The sequence below is a fragment of the Lepeophtheirus salmonis genome, chromosome Z (genome assembly GCF_016086655.4).
Source record: "Lepeophtheirus salmonis chromosome Z, UVic_Lsal_1.4, whole genome shotgun sequence".
Lineage (NCBI taxonomy): Eukaryota > Metazoa > Arthropoda > Copepoda > Siphonostomatoida > Caligidae > Lepeophtheirus > Lepeophtheirus salmonis.
The window spans coordinates 15557305-15573568 of record NC_092584.1 but is presented as its reverse complement, the minus strand read 5'-3'; the positions used below and the strand labels follow the sequence as shown (position 1 = coordinate 15573568).

At 30.9% G+C, this 16264-nt stretch overlaps 2 long non-coding RNA genes across 3 annotated transcripts; one reads left to right on the top strand and one right to left on the bottom strand.

Annotated features, from left to right (window-relative positions):
* The first annotated feature begins 3910 nt into the window (after positions 1–3910).
* LOC121130316 (uncharacterized) lies at positions 3911–6785 on the top strand. Of its 2 annotated transcripts, none has more exons than XR_011783837.1 (3): positions 3911–4255; positions 4319–5983; positions 6036–6785. It is a non-coding gene; the product is annotated as an uncharacterized lncRNA (long non-coding RNA). The 2 variants fall into 2 exon arrangements; XR_005868661.2 differs by having other exon boundaries at positions 3925–4453; positions 4958–5983.
* A 1075-nt stretch (positions 6786–7860) lies between these two features.
* On the bottom strand, positions 7861–11504 carry LOC139907319 (uncharacterized). Its single transcript, XR_011783836.1, has 3 exons — positions 8952–11504; positions 8404–8727; positions 7861–8353 (listed from the first exon to the last, which is right to left on the bottom strand). It is a non-coding gene; the product is annotated as an uncharacterized lncRNA (long non-coding RNA).
* Positions 11505–16264: the final 4760 nt, after the last annotated feature.

Genomic DNA, 16264 nt, shown 5'->3' with positions numbered 1-16264 from the left:
TTCCACCCCCCTTCAATAGTTTAAGACTTTTCCGTGAGTGGAGCTTGTGCTCCTTCAAATAGTATTAGAACTTATTTTGCTTTAAATTAGTTATGGAACGATTAATCGGAATTGAAAATCTTGTGTTTTTTCAGAAATCAAAACAAGCGTCGGGAAAATAATATAAATCTTACTATTTCGATTCTTATTTCTTACTGGAATTTAAATATTTATTAATTTTAGAAAGTTATTGAAATAAATAAATAAATTTTGTTTTCCAAATTTTTTGGAATTTTTTTTTTTTTTTGAACAACTCTGTATTTTTGAAATTTTTCTCCAAAAAATATAATATTTGAATTATTTTTTTCAAAAAATTTTGTTTTAAAAATATTTTTTTTTGTGAGCAGCTGAGAATTTTTAAATTTTTTTATTTTTGGTGAATAGATGCAAGGTTAATAGAAATATAAAATTAAACTATCTTGTAATCGAGCTTGCTAGAATTTTCAATCTGATGTATTGTACCGACTGCTGGGTAAGACAGGTAGATTTACACAAACCACGCAACCATTCATAGTCTATTACGTCACTATTCTTATAATCTAACTTTGTATTTCTATTAACCTTGATAAATTGTTTATAACATGATATAATTTGTTTTTTCAGGTACAATGAAGTTATACGAAGTTCAAACAGAGATACCTCGGACTAATTTTGATCCCGCCGTCTTTTATATACCGGGCCGTGCAAAATTATTTACCGATGATGTAAATATACAACCAATCTGATTGTTTCGTATTTTTACTGTTAAAATAAACAAAAATCCTCCCTGTGAGAGCGTAACAACTTCCACACGTGAGACCATGTCCAATCAGGAAACAAAGAGGATCGAAATTGCAGCCCTCCTCCGAGTGGGAGTGCCTCATAACAACATTGAGAAACAAGTTGGGGCCTCGTTGAAGACAATTTACAACGTTTCCAAGCGCTTGGAGGCTGGGGGTGATCTCAAGCATTCCCCTGGGGCTGGCAGGAAGCCCACTGTCTCAACAAGGCAAGTAAAGGCAGTGTTCAAGAGGACTCCCAACAGGTCCATTGCAGACATGGCCAGAAAGATGGGAACGTCGAGATCAACTGTTTCAAGGGCATTGAAAAGGTCTGGAGGAAAGTCCCTGAGGCGTACTGATACCCTCTGCTAACTGAACGTAAGCGAGAAGTCAGACTTGAGCGTGCCAAGAAAATCTTGAATGATATCAAGAGCTCATCTGGACGCATCATCATTTTTTCAGATGAGAAAACTTTTACGGTCGATCCTGTTTTCAACAGGCAAAATGACCGTGTTGTGAGCTTTGGAGATGTGCATGATAAGCACCGCTATGTAGCAACAACAAAGCGCCCTGCTTCGGTGATGATGTTGGGTCTCGTGGCCTCCAACGGGAAGGCCATGAAGCCGGTATGGTTCCCCACTGGACACAGATTAACAGCGGAGGATTATGTGAAGATTCTGGCGTCCAAGGTCCTTCCGTGGATCAAATCCGTAGTCGGCAACCTACTTGGGGTTTTCAACAAGATGGAGCACTCGCCCATGCTTCCAAGAAAGCTCAGGAGTAACTCAAGGACAATATGAACTTTTGGCCCAAGGACTACTGGCCCCCTCAGAGCCCAGATCTGAACCCACTAGACTTCTCTATCTAGGCGCACGTGGAGACCAAGGCCTTCAAAAAACGACACAAGAACATAAATGCCTTAAAGGCTGCTGTCAACAAGGCCTGGGCAGACGTCGCCTGACCAGTGTCATTGAGTCAAATGGTGGCTACATTGATTAAATTTGATCACAAACTATTTTATTATTCTAAAAATGTATGAATAAATTGTTTCTCTAGTCATTCGAAATGTCATTATTGTCTCCGATATGTTCTGAACAAAAATCGGTAAATAATTCTGCACGGCCCGGTATATACAGTATTTGTTCTAGAACTGATTGTGTACTTTGAGATTTTTTTGAAAAAAATGAATGGCAGTTCATCTAGAAAAAAAATGGTCCATAAATTGAGACTGAAAAAAATCGGTCCTTAGAGTGAAACCGAATCAAAATCAGTCTACATAGTAAGACCGAAAAAAATATTTTAAGATCGAACTGGAAAAAAATTCGGTGCCGCATCGACTCTCATCACTAGTGGATACGTAACTACTTTACATTTTAGTCCAATAGAAATATATTTTGATAGTGTATACGTGTACCCCCAATGAAGTAGTCATTATTGAAAACTCTTTCTCCTTTCTCTTGCTATCCAGCTGTATTTGTAGTAGTTGGTGTCCGGTAAAAAGGTTGGGGACAAAAACGTTGGGCTAATATCGTTGTGTATGTACATTATCATTGTGAGACAAAAACGTCGTGAGTAATATCATCGTGAAGCAATATGATTGTGAGTAATTTCATTGTAAGACAATAATATCGTGTACAAATTTGTTGCAATTTAGATTATATTCGGAATATAAAACTATAGAATGATGAAGAAACATGCCAGGATAGAACCCTTCTAACATGTTATAATATACATTTATATATTTGTAATATACATCGGCCCACATGCTGTATAGGGGAAGTACTGGGCCCCGATGCAAGTTGAATGTATCCGCCGCCACTTCCTTGAGCATCAATGTACCTTCTTAAATCCCAAAAACACCTCCACCTCCTGGTTGTATAGGTGAAGTGCTGGGATCCAAGGCAGTTTAAACTCTACTGCCGCCGCGTTTATAATCACCGAAGAACCCTTATAATATGCTATAATATATCCCAGCCCACAGGTTGTATAGGTGAAGTGTAATCTTTTTACCACACTGATCTTACAGTGAACCGTAGTATTTTAGGAACACTACATCCAACCTTGACTACATCTAGTTGTATTGTCTAGCCAATATTAATTTTCAGTTGTTTTGAAAACCTATAGAAGTAAATAGTTAAGCACGACAGCATTATGTGATCTATTATTATTAATTAATTATTTCAACTTATGCGACAAAATGTTTGAGTCTCCCCCCTCTCTCTATTTCCTAGCCTTTTATTCTCTTCTTTTCTTTCTATTTGGCCTTTTAATAATTATTCAAATTGATCTCATAAGATAAATTCAAAAATGAGTTATATCCTTGAAATATTACAAACATATAGATACTTTTCTGAATGAAAACTTTTTTAAACTATAGTTCAGACTTTGGGCTATCAAATAAGATATTTTTACACTTTCTGGATTATTCTTTTTGGCACTATGAGCTTCTGAAAAAAAAAAAAAAAAGAAGTTTTCAACTTTAAACAAAGATAACTCCACTTCTACCGATAATACATACATTTTAAAAATTGTATTGGAATTGTTCAACGTTAGGCTTGGAAATATATTGATATCATTTATCGATATCTTCAACAACAAGTGGTTAAAAAACCCTTGAGTCTTAAAAAATAGCCAAAATTAAAAAAAACTTGTTAGCCTTTTTTCTGAAGTCCTTGAGGATGATAGAGAAAAACTAAGACCATATTTGAAATCATGGATTCAAATTCTACTCTTTATATTTTTGAAGGTTTTTGCTGTTGAGTAGCATTAGTAATTAATGGCTAGGTAAATGTCATTCACCGTAGTTTTCCTTTTTTTCAATTATATGAACAAAGTCCAAATATGACGCGTCATCTAGCGCTTTATTTTTTGAATAGTTTGCTTGCATCCCAAATCCTTAGCATATATTTTATAATTGGCATGATCAAGAGACAAGCCAAGTAAGTATATGATGTAACTTGATGAACAAAATCATGGCAACAGAATCTAAACACTTGGATGCTACACTTTTTTTTGTTGGAGTTTCATCTAGGTCACTTCAGTAAAATTTCCCGCTTACGTATGAAACTTTCTTCGAAGAATAAAATTCGTTAAAGATCAAGGATATTTTTTTATTCGAAGTCTGTTCAGCCACAAACTTTAATAAATAGTTCTCTGTAGAATTAGTAATCCCAGTATCCAAGATGAATCCCTGAAATAAACGTGTTAAGTGTCCGGGCGAGGGGAGGCAAATAAAATCTTATTTGACTAAAGGTTCGTATAGAGTTTGACTGAGATTTTCCTAGAGTAAACATGAAGCAAGTACGCCCTGGAAATATCTGCGTTACTTGAGAAGTGTTAAAGCATGTTATAATTGTTCTATTATAAAATCAATATGTCTAACTTCATTGACTTGATCTAATACCATTCTTTCCAAAAGTTCAACTGACTTGTTTATAATGTATTTTTGGAACAAGGTAAGGATTTTAAAAATAAAAGAAGGTTCCCGACTTACAGCGTTTATTTTAAATTCCTCACAGATATGGCTGACATTGCTCAAGGAAATTTAAATAGTTAGAGGATATAGTTGAATTTCCAAATTCTGCTGAATTCTAAGTGAAAAGATTAAAGGTCCATTAATTATTCAAAAGAATACTTACATCAACTTAAATAAAGTAAATAAAACAAGTTTGATGCATACCTCTTCATACCTGATTATTGACAAGACATATAACAAATTTATTTTAATTTAAATATTAAAAAGTAATTAATTAATAGGTATTAATTCTTAAAAAACACGATAAATTTTTACTTTAAATTGTCATTTGCATCGACATAAATAATTATGCAGTGCATTTTAACGTTAATGATGTATATCATTATTCAAACTCTGTTTCTTAAATAAACTTTTATTTTTAGAGGTTCCACTTTTGGAAACATCTGCTTAATGAACATCATATTTAAAATCAGTATTTGAATTGTTAAATTGTTAATGTTATTAAGAAGAAATAAAATATTGCAGAATATGTTCTTTATACCTAGGAATCACTTTTACAAAGTAATAGCTATAAACTAATTAAATATCTAATAAAATTGATTACAATTCTACTGAATAACAATAATTAATTAAATAGTATTTCACTTTCTTGATGAATATATTATGTTTATGATGTATTCAGAATTCTAGGGTCCTATATGACGCGCCATCCCTCCGGATTATTTTAAATCACGTTGTTTACATCTCAAATAATGAAGATTCCCTTCCCCCTTAGAAAGTACGAGGTTGTGTGCTTTTAATGTTCATACTTCATCCGGCTAGTCTTAATATTCCCCTGACTTCTACCACGTCGTTCCTTTTATTGTATCACGCAACCTGTTCGCCCCAAAGAAGCAGAAAAAGGCCAGAAATCATCTCAGATTATCATCGTAATATCATTTCTGTACTATTTTTAAAAATAAATACAAATATATTTTGTAATATTATAATTCTAGATAGTATTTTATTCCATACTGGATTATAACATTACTTAGGAATATTTTATCGAAGGCGTAGCTATACCTTCGTATTTGTGTATAATAGCCAAAATTTCTTCATATAAATAATGATGAAATGGGTAATATACGAGGGATTAACATTAAATTGTATTCCTGTCTTTTTGAAAACTGAGCATCTTCCTTAATTTATCAAAAAAAATATGAAATAGCCCAAGGAATACTAGAGGAAATCCTTGAATAGCCATATAGCCATAACGTATCAAGTGAGATGTGTGTAACGACAGCTGACAACAAAATAATTAGGGTATTAGCGAGGTAACGCCGTGATATAAACATAAAAACAAATGACGTCATTTTATATGGAGATATACAAATGATAATTCTGAATTCAATATTCGGCCAAGTCCAATAACTCAGGGGTTATCTCCCGAATAAGTCATTTTGGATTCAACAAAATTCTACACTCAATATACATCGGAGAAACTATTTGAAGTCCTTGATTCTGTTGTTTTTGATTTCTTGTAAACTACCTAAAATGATACTTAGAGATTGAAAAAAGGAAATCAGAACTTCTGTCGAAAAATTCAAAGTAGTTCCTCCGTTGCTATCGAATAAATGGATCTCTGACATTGGGACTAAAGGCTACATCAAATTAAGTTAATAATCGCCTTCAAATCTAAATTCTTTGGAGTCCTTTAACATACCAAATAGTTAGTATTTATGATAAATATTAAATTATAATGTGCTCTATTTCTTTTAAAGGATCGGAAGACTTGAAGATGGATATAAAAGGTGTTCATCAGAACAAGAAAAAAATCCAATCTAATGACTCCTCTAGTTCTTTTACACAATCTGGAAACTTGAAGCTTCATATCGAATGTATTCATAAGAAGATAAAAATATCCAATGTTTCCAGAGAATGTAAATGAACTAAAGCAGTCACTACATTGGTATTTTTTTATCTTCCCATGAACACCTTCAATATGCTTGTTTAAGTCTCCAAACCGCTCTGAATCTTTTACACGCTCTGGAGACTTGAAGAAGCATATTGAAGGTGTTGATGGAAAGATAAAAAAATACCAATGTAGTGACTGCTCTAGTTCTTTTACATTCTCTGGAAACTTGAAGCAGCATCTTGAAAATATTCATGAGAAGATGAAGAAATTCCAATACGGATCCTCCTTTTGTACTTTTCGAAAAGCTTGCAGGTGCATCATGCAGCCCATCATAAGTAGACAAAGAAGCTATGCTTCAAATAATATATACGTCCAACTTTTCCAAGATTTCAAAATATATTTATACATACGACTGACTTGGAAAATATTAATTTATTTATTTTGTCAATTTATATCTATTAATTATTTAAAATGCCTTTACCTTTCCTTTTTTTTTTTTTTTTGCTTCAATGATAATTTGGGTTGTCCTAAGTTCATAATGGAGAAAATAAATTTGTATCATAATAATTAAATATCGATGTTCAAAATTGAATTAGGATAAAATCTGTCATTACAATAATGTTGTATGTTATTCATTTACTACTACTCTCATTGAAGTTATTGAGCCCTTTTCTCCTAAAGTCAACTCTGCTTCGTCTCCTACTTTGAGGAATAGGAAAATAAGTCTGAATTGAGCTCCTAATCTAGATAGGTGGGTGAAAACTAATCAACTCATAGGGAGAAGGGTTCCATATTTCATTTATTTACACTGGGTCGGGGGTTAAAATGTACAAATAAAGCTTCTGATAATCACATACCAAAATTTTAATGGGACCTAACGGAATTCGATTTTGATTCATATAATAATTAAATATGTCATATTGAAATCCGCTTACAAATAGTGGTAAAAATATTACCAGAACACAAACACTTCTAATGGAATTATATTATTATTATATATTTGCTAGTGTATATTAATACTAATAATATACACTAGCAAGATAATAATTATGTAAAATACCAAAACTAATGAGATCTTTTAATCTTTTTGCAGTCTAGTTTTGTGTTTTGTTGTTCCCTGGTTACTACTTATTAGAACAGTTTATTAAAAAATTCTAATTTGCTTTGAGCACTTGAAAATGAAGAAGATAAAAAAATTCCAATTTAGTGACTGCTCTAGTTCTTTTACACAATCTGGACACTTGAAAATCCATATTGAAGGTGTTCATGAGGAGATAAGAAAATACCAATGTAGTTACTGCTCTAGTTCTTTTACAGAATCTGGAAATTCGAAGCAGCATATTGAAAATATTCATGAGAATATTAAAAAATTCCAAGATTGTTCCACCTTTATTTCTTTTACACGATTAAGAAGCTAGATGAGGCATTTTAAGACTCATCATAGTTATATAGGAATGAGATGGAAAATATCTCAATATTATTTCAAATGCATTTATATTTCATTTTTTGCTTCAATGATTGAGTGTTTTGTCAAAAGTTCAAAGTGGACGTTCCCATTGATTTTACAATTTTTAATTCAGTAAAAACATAATTATAATGATATTTAGTCAAAAGAAATAAATTTATTTCCTAATAATTGAATATTTATCTTCATAGCTGAATTAAGACTAAATGTATTGTTACACAAATGTATATTATTCTACCAAGATTTTGAATATTTTTTTCAAAAAATTTAATTTTTTATAAATAACTGAGGATTTTTGAAATTTTTTTTACAATTTTTTTTTTTTTTTTGTGAATAGGAGTGTATTCTTAAATTTGTTTTTCATAAAAATTTAAGATTTTCCCCCCTTCAAAACAACTCCAAAATTCTAGACCCCCTCCAAAATAAAATCCTGCGGACGGGCTTGTCATTGAAGCTAAAAGGTTGAGAATCCCTACCATATTACAAGTAATATCCAGTTTTTATAACTCACACTAAATCCCAAAAGACTCGCCTTAGAATTTAAGCCTAAGGAAATTCAATAAATAATAAAAAAAAAAAAAATTGTTACTTGTTCTAAATTTCATGAGGATGTCCACTATTCCATAAGCTATTTTCAAACGATCAATAGTAACTAAGTCTTTGCGATGTCCCAAATCCGTGCTTTGACAAAATTTTGAAGAAACAGAGTTGAGTAGGTCCTATGGTAGGCTATATAGGCTTGTTTTTAATAAATAGGTAAGAAACTTGCCTCAGAGACTCGATTGCAGATTCCACTCTTCTTTTAGTCTCTGGGAGGATTGCGGGGAGTGCATGTGTAATTTTTATGAGTTTTTCACCACCTTGGTATCTTCCTTCTATTATTTAATCTCCATGCTTCTAATACTATCTGGAGGAGCACAACCTTGATGAAAAACAACATTTTTGATGATAAATTTGACTTGGTGAATTATTTGCAAAATTATTAGGCTATAATAATTGACGTAGTTGGTATTTTATATCCAGATAATGTGGTATTTTAAGCATTTTAAATTGTATTTGAGCACTAAATGATGGATTGACATAATTTATTGAACTGAAAATAAAAGAAAAAAATTATGTCGAAGGTTTTTCTAAGTAAACTTAACAAACATTATTAAATTATTCATTTAAACGAATGAATTTGCCGTTCATAAATAAAATGCTAACTTCAGATTGTGTTTTTACAAGATTATAAAGTAAGTTTCATTCAATTAATATGAAATATTATATATGTAGGAGTTCGACTTGTTTAGATGATATTAAATATTATCATAGTACCTTCTATACTTTTTCCTTTTTATTTTCGTATAAAGGATCATTTTACACAGTTAAAATAAAGATATTCAAATCTTAACATTGGTGATCCCGACGTGATATCATGCCTCCTAAAAAATCTGATTATGGTGGTCAAGATCATGTGGACAGTGTCCCTCAGATCGAACAAAAGTACGTAGCGAAAGAGGTCTTCAAATTAACTCTTACCGTAGCAGAACGACGCCAAAATTCTCGCCAATGGATCTTGAAAATTGGTTTTGAAGAATTGAGCTAGATTTTTTGATGAGGAAGATCAATGAAGATCAGACCAAATATTGTTTAATGGCTTCAACATTACCTGGTGAAGGTTTTAAGTCTATTCCTATTAAAAAAAAGAAGGACTCATGTATGATTGTGCAAAAAAGGCAATTTTAAAGAAATATGGCCTCTCACCTTCAGATAGAATTTAAAAAATTTCTGACATGCTGTGCGATTCATCGGGATTTCCTGGGGAAGTTATAGATGAAGTTGAGAGTCTCCTCGATGAGGAATACTTCCATGATTTGTGTCCTCATTTACTATGGGAGGCCCTCATCCGAAATTTGCCTAAAGACCAGCAAGGGTACAGCCCCATTCAGTTGAAGAGTTGAAGCAAATGTGTGATGCAGCCAAAGAACTTAGCAATTCGCATATTTCCACTGTTAAATACTCAATCTAGAAAGTCGAAAGTTTCTTTAAAACAATGGAAAAAATAACACACCTTCCTCCGAGACACTTTAATAAAGGACCCATTAACAAACAATTAAAAAAAAACGAATACGTTTTTTTCAAAAATGAACCTATAAAAGAGTCTCTTTCTCCAACTTTCTTGGTCCCGTTTAAGGTGATTGAGAGGCACGATCGTTACTATAAATTGGACTTTGGATCAAAAACTGACAATGTCTCGATGGATAGACTTCGACCTGCATTTGGAGTCCCAAGTATCCTTCCAGCGTCTCCGACTATAAAATGCACAAGATCTACAACTGGAGAATGATTATTTGTTTATTTATCAATGTTTTTATTGTGTGTTATTAACTAGACGATCTCTTTACTCACTCTGTTGTCTAAGGGGAGTAGATTAGGAGTTTGACTTGTTTAGATGATATTAAATATTCATCTTAGTACTTTGTATACTCTTTTCTTTTCTATTTTCGTATAAAGGAATGATCATAGTTTCTCAGTTAAAATAAAGATATTTAAATCTTAACATGTACACCTTTGGGCATAGAGTAATAAAGTATTTAATTACTAACAATGTTAGTTGTCGAACAGAAAGGGATTGTTGAAAATTTTATTCAGACTGTATCGATTACTCAGTCAGATCCCCAATTCATGAGTTTGGAAATATCCAAATAATGTAATTTTAAGTAATTACAATTAATTGAGCCGGGAGTTAGTCAAGTTTCATGTATTTACGCACGGAGTTGAATGGATTAGGCATTAGAATAACTTTTATTCAAATAATATGAACTATTCCCCCATTAATGTTACATAAATTAATGTAATTAATTTATCGCCATAAGCAAGATTCTTATGTTTGGTGCATATCGGAGACATAAGGTTGACGTATCGATTTCCAATATCCCCATTCATGTGCTTAAAAGGATCAAAGTAATGTAATTAATTTCCATGAAGTATTACTTCATGAGAATATTGATGGACGACGAGTGAGCCGGGATTCAGAAGAGTCACATGTATTTACTCACGGAGTCGGTTTCTAAAATAGAATATATGTAGGGAGATTGAGGATACTTGTTAAGGAGGAGCCATGTTATACTGCCAATAACTTTAAAATGTAAAGTTATCTAACCACCGTATTCTTATACGGTTGAATGTCTTTCTTTGTTAATCAAATCAACATAAAACCCTGGTTGCCTAATGTTTACAGTTAAAGAGAATTTCGACGTTGAAATTTGTGGAACTAAAAGTAAACATTTTAAGTAGGTGTTTGTTGATATATATTTCTAGTATAAGGCATCATATTTTTATTTTATTTTATTAAATGTCATAGTCTAACATATTGTTCAATTAATTAACATGTTTGTAATATATTATTAGTTTCAATATACAGTTTACTTCATTTATTCTAATTCCAACACTATGGAGGATACTTGTTACACCCCATTTTGGTTAAATATACTCGTACTATATATATAAATATATTATATTTAATAATGTTTAGTTTTTGTGTAATTTCATGATATACTTTAATTATCAATTAACTATACTCTATTTCGGTAAATGTTTTATTTGGTTATCTTATATTTGTAATTATAAGTATTTACTTTATCCTGACAAACTGTAACAAAAAGTCAAATAAATGCTTGAATATAACAAATGACACTTTTACATGTTTCCTCCAGGTGTAAAATGTTTAATCCTACCCTGTATCATGTCCCCGCCTGGTGTATCAAGTATCCTACTTTTGGTTAGTTTCGAAAACACCAATAAATGACTATTAATTATTGAACTACATCAATAATACTTTGTAATTATTTGTCTTAGGTAAGTACCTATGTCAAGTTGCCCGGACGTTGAATTATCTTTTAAATTGTGAAGCTTATGACAGTTTAAGAAATAAAAGATTTTTTGTGACATGTATCCTCACTTTGAATATTATTCTAAAGTATGAATTTAGAATAATTGATTCTTAGATATGTGTAGTTTTAATTAAATTGTTTATCTTGAGAATGATTCGAATAGATTCATAAGAATGTATTTATAATATTTAAATCTAAAAATCAATTATTCCTAATTTATACTTTTGAATAAATTTTGTGATCTTGGCTTTGAGTCCGAAAATTTGAACTTTACGATGCCAAATCTATTTTACTGCAAATACAATCGACTCTAACGACTTTAGGAATTAATTTCATTAGTATTGAAAGATTAATCAAAGAGTATTAATTAATTATTTGAATGAAACTTACTATATAATAAACTTGTCTAATGCCGAACTGAAGTTAATGCATTATTTTAGAAGGACAAATTCATCAGTTTAAATAATTAATTTAATAATTTTTTCAACATTTAAGTTAGAAAACCATTTAACATTAATCTATTTTGATTTTGAGTTGTATACCTTAAGTCAATCCATCATTTTTTGCACACAAGTTTTTAGTATTTCAAATATTAGCCCAAAATGGAGGAGTTCTTTAAAATATCATAGTATGTTGGTATAAAATCACAACTACTCCAAACATTATAGCTATATAATAATTTTACAAAGTTCATATAAATTTAAAAAGTCGAATTTATCAAGAAAATGATGTTTTTTCACCATAGCAGGTTCCGTGATTAGAGCTTGTGCTCTTCTAGATAGTAATAAACTTAATATACTAGCAGACTTATGTATTCAAAACAACAACTGACGTCATTTTTTGAGGAGGTATGAGAAGAAAATTCAATTTTCGACTTTGATAATGTGCAATAAGTAATAACTTAATACATTTTGAGTTGAACAAACTTTTCTATTTACACTCGATATACATCGCAAGAACCTATTTAAAGTCCTGGATTCAGTTATTTTGTAACCTACCTACAATTATAGAGGTTGAAAAAAGGAAATAAGGACTTCTGTCGAAAAATTCAAATTACTCAGTTACTTTCGAATAAATGCATGACTGAAATCAGGATATAAAGTTACATCAAATTAAGTTAATAATCGCCTTCAAATCTAACTTCTTTGGAGACCTTTAACATACCAAATAGTTAGTAGTTATGATAAATTTTAATGCCCTCTAGTTCTTTTAAAGGATTGGAAGACTTGAAGATGGATATAAAAGGTGTTCATAAGAAGAAGAAAAAATTCCAATGTACTTACTGCTCTAGTTCTTTTACACAATCTGGAAACTTGAAGATTCATATTGAAGGTGTTCATAAAAAGATAAAAAAATTCCAATGTAGTGAGTGCTCCAGTTCTTTTACTAACTCGGGACACTTGAAGAGACATATTGAAGGTGTTCATGAAAAAATAAAGAAATATCAATGTAGGTACTGCTCAAAATCTTTTACACTCTCTGGAAACTTGAAGACACATATTGAATGTGTTCATGAGAAGATAAGGAAATACCAATGTAGTGACTGCTCAAGTACTTTTACATTATCTGGAAACTTGAAGAAGCATATTGAAGGTGTTCATAAGAAGATCAAAAAATTCCATTGTAGTGACTGTTCGAAATCTTTTACATTCTCTGCAAGCTTGAAGACACATATTGAAAGTGTTCATGAAAAAATAAAGAAATATCAATGTAATTACTGCTCGAAATCTTTTACATCCTCTAGAAGCTTGAAGACGCATATTGAATCTTTTCATGAGATCATAACAAAATTCCAATGTAGTTACTGCCCCAGTTTTTTTACACAATCCGGAAGCTTGAAGGAGCATCTTGAAAGTGTTCATGAGAATATTAAAAAAATCCAGTGTGGATCCTGCTTTTGTACTTTTACATGTTTGGAAAGCTTGCAGATCCATCATGCAGCTCATCATAAGTAGACAAAGAAGCTACGCTTCACATATATACGTGCAACTTTTCCAAAATTGTAAAATATATTTTTACATACGACTGAGTAGGAAAATATTAAATAATATATTTTTCCAATTTATAACTATATATTATTTAAAATGCATATTTCCTTCTTTTTTTTGCTTCAAAGATGATTTGGGTCGTCCAAAGTTCATAATGGAGGTAATAAATTTGTATCATAATATTTAAATATCAATTTTCAAAATTGAATTAGAACTAAAAATTTATTCTTACAAAATGTTGTATGTTATTCTACACAAAGGACCTTTGAGGGTTAAGAAGACTTGTGTCTGGGATTAAAGTTATCAGTTCATCATTACTCTTTAATTAAAAGTGGGTTACGCACTCATTTAGCACGCATAATTTCTCCCTTTTATTATTCTTAATAACCTTCCGTCCATTTTACTACAATCGTTGTAGAAGTATATGGAGGGGAAATATACAACTTCTCTTTGATTATTAAACCTTTGGGCTGGCGTCCAAAGGTAAGTATGGATTTAAGATATTAACCACTTAAAGTCATTATGATACCCAAACAACAAAATAATACACCCTAAGGAAAGGTATTTTTTATAGTATAAAAGGAGACATTCAGTTGTTCAACGAAGTCAATAGTACATGTGTTGAATACGAAATAAAATACAATGACGATGATATCGACACAACTCAACAAAATTAGACTTTCTCAAAAAACTTTTGAATTCCATATTCAATTAAAGTAGTACTATACAAGTGTATCACGAATTTTAATTTGTTTTTTACGTATAAAAACCAGGTTTTCGAAAATTTTCTATTTCAATTTTTTTGAGTATTGCTATCGTTTTTATAAGTTTGATGCCTTCTAGAACTCTTTTGTACGTAAAACTCTAGTTATTCATACTTTAAATAAGTTTCTTTGACCTTATTTACAATTTAAAAAACCAAAGCGTTATTCCTTTTTATACAAAACCCTTAAAATGTAGTTACTTTTTAACATTTAAATTCCATTTTTTGAAGCTTGTATGATCGCAAATCAAATACAAGCGTATATGAGAAATTCAAATATTATTTTGCAAAAAAATAAACCAATTTTTAGGCGGATAATTGATTTTTTCATAGTCAAAAAATGGACTCAATCCTACAAATAAGGATAAAAATATTCGAAAATTATATTTGATACGATAAAACAAATCCATATTAAATTATCGGAGCCTGGAATACTAATGAAACACACAACCTCGAAATATTACAAATGAACGTTAATTTAATCATCTCGGTCAGATGAATCATTATTATTTAAAATACACGTCCTAACTCCTAACACAACTATGAGAAATAAACCTGAAACAAAGCTTTTAACAAAGAACCGTTCAATCTTTATGCATTTATGGCTTGTCAACACAAAGGCAAGCTAGAATGAGGTTTCTCAAAATGGAGACTACATTCTTCGTCAAATTAATTATCATTAATTTCTATCAACAAATTACTCTTATTAATCATTTGTGAATAACGCACTAAATACCAGATATGCGCCTATGAAATGAGACTTTTTTTTATAAATTGAACGTTTATCGTGAAAAAATGGTTACAAATTTAATTTTCAAAGTATGCGCCTTCGGTAACCGCACATTTTTCCTATCTTTCATGCAATTTATGGATGCCTTTTCAAAATAAACGTTTGTTTCTGGCTGCAAACCAGATATCACCGTAAGCTTCCACAATTATTTGATGGGCTTGAAAAGCGTTTTTCTTTCCGCACATCAATGATAGTTTGTAGGCACAAAATTAGACATTTTTAGGAGTGAAAAAAGTATCTTAAGCCAAATAAAGGTTGCTAACTATCGCTAAAATTCTTGGTTTATCTAAACTCATCTCACAAACTTAAAGTAAAAGTATATAATGGACTCCCAAGGTTAATAATAACCTTGATGGACTCCAATATGTCAATAAAATATTGGACATAAAGGGTCACCGATGGATAATGAAAATACATTTGATTAACAGGGGCGTCAACAGGATTATATTTTTATGGGTTTTTGGAATTTTTTGGAAGAAAAAATATATTTTTTTTTTTTTAAATCCACAGCGGTTTCCAAAAAATTAAAATAAGTCCACAGCTGTTTACAAAGAATTACATTTTTTGGAAAAAAATTTCAAATATGAAATTTTTGGGATTTTATAACTTTATAGCTATTTACAGAAAATTAAATTTTGTAGAAAAAAATTTAAAAATTAAGTTTCAAATTTGAAAATTTTTTGGAAAAAAAAAAAAATTAACAGTTATTTCCAAAAAATGACATTTTTTCTGAAAGAATTTCAAATATTAAATGATGTTGTAAAAAGCAAAAACTCTTTTTTTTTTTTTGGGGGGGGGAGGGCTACAGCCGCTAAATCCCACCCTTTCGGACTCCCCTGATTAAAGTGTAATTTGAACGAAATTTGTGAATATATATCGCCTATTATTAAAATATATAATATCAATAAAGACATATTTTTCTCAAATATAACCTTTCAGAGGAAATTCCATTCTCCCGTTGTATAATTATTGACTTATTAGGGCACATCATACTATACTACGTTCTAAACATGTTTGAGATTTATATGTTGTTTGGGAGTCCGATATTAACCTTGAAGTTGTTAGTTTGCCTCAAGAATTATGGGAGTGAAGATGACGCGCAGAAAGAAGTTACTAAAAAATGCAAATGTTTTGTTCTATTTCTAAGATATTCAGTGCATATCTAATTTATAGTTCATTGTTCACATAAAATTATGTTAAATTGGCAGATAATA